The following is a 4,247-nucleotide window of genomic DNA, read 5'->3' on the forward strand; positions in this document are numbered from 1 at the left end:
TGAGTCGGAAGCGATAGGAGAGGTCTTGAATGAGTGCTTTTCTTCAGTATTTACAAATGAGAGGGACCGTATTGTTGAAGAGGAGAGTATGAAACGGACTGGTAAGCTAGAGGAGATACTTGTTAGGAAGGAAGATGCATTGGGCATTTTGAAAAACTTGAGGATAGACAAGTCCCCCGGGCCTGACGGGATATATCCTAGGATTGTGTGGGAAGCAAGAGAGGAAATTGCAGAACCGTTGGCAATGATCTTTTCATCTTCACTGTCAATGTGGGTGGTGCCAGGGGACTGGAGAGTGGCGAATGTTGTGCCCCTGTTCAAAAAAGGGAATAGGGATAATCCCGGGAATTACAGGCCAGTTAGTCTTACTTCAGTGGTAGGCAAAGTAATGGAAAGGGTACTGAGGGATAGGAATTATGAGTATCTAGAAAGACACTGCTTGATTAGGGACAGCCAGCACGGATTTGTGAGGGGTAGGTCTTGTCTTACAAGTCTTATTGAATTCTTTGAGGAGGTGACCAAGCATGTGGATGAGGGTAGAGCAGTGGATGTAGTGTACATGGATTATAGTAAGGCATTTGATAAGGTTCCCCATGGTAGGCTTATGTGGAAAGTCAGGAGGCATGGGATAGTGGGAAGTTTGGCCAGTTGGATAGAGAACTGGCTAACCGGTCGAAGTCAGAGAGTGGTGGTAGATGGTAAATATTCAGCCTGGAGCCCAGTTACAAGTGGAGTTCCGCAGGGATCAGTTCTAGGTCCTCTGCTGTTTGTAATTTTTATTAATGACTTGGAAGAGGGAGTCGAAAGGTGGGTCAGTAAATTTGCAGACGATATGAAGATTGGTGGAGTTGTGGATAGTGAGGAGGGCTGTTGTCGGCTGCAAAGGGACTTAGATATGATGCAGAGCTGGGCTGAGGAGTGGCAGATGGAATTCAACCCTGTCAAGTGTGAGGTTGTCCATTTTGGAAGGACAAATAAGAATGCGGAATACAGGGTTAACAGTAGGGTCCTTAGTAAGGTGGAGGAGCAGAGGGATCTTGGGGTCTATGTTCATAGCTCTTTGAAAGTTGCCACTCAGGTGGATAGAGGTTGTAAGAAAGCCTATGGTGTATTAGCGTTCATTAGCAGAGGGATTGAATTCAAGAGTCGTGAGGTGATGTTGCAGCTGTATAGGACCTTGGTAAGACAACATTTGGAGTACTGTGTGCAGTTCTGGTCGCCTCATTTTAGGAAAGATGTGGAAACTTTGGAGAGGGTGCAGAGGAGATTTACCAGGATGTTGCCTGGAATGGAGAATAGGTCGTACGAGGATAGGTTGAGAGTGCTAGGCCTTTTCTCATTGGAACGGCGAAGGATGAGGGGTGACTTGATAGAGGTTTATAAAATGATTAGGGGAATAGATAGAGTAGACAGTCAGAGACTTTTTCCCTGGGTACAACAGAGTGTTACAAGGGGTCATAAATTTAAGGTGAAGGGTAGAAGGTAGAGGGGTGATGTCAGAAGTAGGTTCTTTACCCAGAGAGTGGTGGGGGCATGGAATGCGCTGCCTGTGGGAGTGGCAGAGTCAGAATCATTGGTGACCTTTAAGCGGCAATTGGATAGGTACATGGAGATGTGCTTAAGCTAGGACAAATGTTCAGCACAACATCGTGGGCTGAAGGGCCTGTTCTATGCTGTATTGTTCTATGTTCTATGTATACCAATTATGTTTCCTAAATTGAACTAGTCCCATTTGCCTGCTTTTAGCACATATCTCTTTAAACCTTTCCTATCCATGTACATGTCCAAATGTCTTCAGAATGCTGTAAGTGTATCTGCCTCTACCACTTCCTCTGCAGCTTGTTCTATATACGCACCAACCTCTGTGTGAAAGCGTTACCTCTCAGGTCCCTTTCAAAACCTTCCCCATTACCTAAAACCTATGTTCTCTAGTTTTGGACACCCCTACCCTGGGGATAATGATGTTGGCTATTCACCTTATTAATGTCCCTCACGATTTTATAAACATTTATAAGATCACTGCTCAGCCTCCTACATTCCAGAGAAAAAAGTACCAGTCTATCCAGCCTCTCCTTATAACTCAAACCATCCAGTCTTGGTAACATCCTCATAAATCTTTTTTGCACCCTTTCCAGTTTAATAACATCCTTCCTAAAGCAGGACCACCTGAATTATACTCCAAACGTGGGCCTTACCAATGTCTTGTACAGCTGTAACATGACATCCCACGACATATACTCAATGCTCTGATCAATGAAGGCAACCTTGCCAAATGCCTTCTTCACCACTCCGTAACGCCACTTTCAAGGAATTAATCTACCTGCACCTCTACGTCCCTCTGTTCAACAACATGTGGGTTTTTTAAAAAATGTTTCAAATCAACTCACATCCTCATTCCAATACTTGGCCATCCCACTCCCGATTCGTCTCTACCTCCCACCCCCTTTCTATTCCGATCTCTTTATACCATTGCCCACAACTAAGGGAGAAAGACAGTGAGTATGAGGGAGACAATGAGGGGTTGAGAGTAGCGCAGTCAGGGAAGTAGGGAGTGGGCTCCCAAGCACGATAGTGAGTGAGGGTGATGATGGCAACAGTTCATTAGACATATGTTGACCTCAGCAACAACTAACATCTGCCCATAGGACAGAATGGGTGCCAACTTCCAGTTCTGGATACACGTTGATGGAGATTCAGAATTTGTTGTCATGCTCAGTAATGTGACCTTCTTTAATTCTGCTGAAACCGGGGAAGATAGATGTCTATGGTCACAAAACCTAAATTCACCTTTTCACAGTTGAGTTTCCATGTAATGCTCCTACCAGAAAATTCCATACAGAAGAACAGTAAATTATCTAAATACAAATTTATTGCATGTGGAATATTATTAGAATGGCCTTTTCTTTATTAAATAACTGCTTTGTAGCCAAACTGGACGGAGCAAGTGTCATTGCTTATTCATCTAAGAAATTATAATCATTACTGGGTGATAGGTTGTCACTACAACAGCTGGTCTAGAACTTATAAAATCTTCAGTACGTGGGTGGCTGTGTACGCTTTATAGAAACCAAAAATGTTATTTTCTCAGTAGTTTTCAAGTGCTGTCTGTTAAATGTTTATGTTTTACATGCACTTAAACAGCGACAACTTATTAGTGTGCACAATGGTCAATATTTGGAGCAGGATTGAAATTAGAACATGTGCAGTTAAACATGGAAACACAGATTTTGCTGTCAGCTTAGGGATAGAATAATGGTGAATATAGACTGCAAAGAATTACAAATCAATTAAAATTAGAATATTTCTTTTTATGTTTTAACATCACAGTTAAGTGTTCCCAAAAATGTTGCATCTTGTTAATGTCTTTGTTCCTTAATAGTGTCCTATACCAGGACAATTGCTGAATAACGTTTGTGGCTGGGAAAGTAATTTTATATATTGTGATAATGAATTTTCCCACTGAAATAATCCCACGATATTGAGTAACATATTGTCAAAACATTTTGTCTTGCAGTTATCAATTTGCAATAATGCCTACTTATAAGAAGATTGGATATTTACACCATATGAAAGTGCTGATTGTTTGGCAAATGGGCTGTAATAGTTAGAGGCACTGCAATAGAGAACTATATTATAAACCAGAAAAAGCACCAGGAGCAGAAGTTCATGTCATTGGGAAGTCTGAGTGGCTCTGAATAAACTGGAAGAAAAGTTAATAAAAGGTGCCAAACAGCAAGAAGCTTAAAGCTTCATCTGGAGGCTCTCTGATGATGTTGCCTAGTATGGTGACGAAATGTCTGAAAACAAACCTTCCACCTCAGCGAGCAAACCTACATCCAGAACCTCAACCTGAGCTACAAATCTTCTCAAAACACGCTAAGCCTAAAGTTGCAGAGAATTTGGGTGTTCATGGCAATACCAAATGGGAGAAAAATCAGGCATATTAAATAGGTGGGAGTGCACAGAAAAGGTGTCTCCTAATGGAACTTGCAATGCTAAAACAACATGAGTGGTTTGAAGAAAAACTGGATGATATAAGAATAGATTTGCTGACATCAGGAAAAGTAATTTGAAATTGTCTTGACTGTGTTAGCCACACAAGCTTTGGTGTGTCAATCGATTGATATTAAAGCAGCATTTTGGCAGGGAGATTGGCTTGAGGATGATTATTTGTCCCTCAACAGAAACACCAAGCATAGTGTGAACATTCTGGAAGTTAACTAAATGTGTGTGACCGAAATGATGCC

The sequence above is a fragment of the Chiloscyllium plagiosum genome, unplaced genomic scaffold (genome assembly GCF_037043375.1).
Source record: "Chiloscyllium plagiosum isolate Xiang-an unplaced genomic scaffold, Cpla_swu_hap1 HiC_scaffold_21, whole genome shotgun sequence".
Taxonomy (NCBI): Eukaryota; Metazoa; Chordata; class Chondrichthyes; order Orectolobiformes; family Hemiscylliidae; genus Chiloscyllium; species Chiloscyllium plagiosum.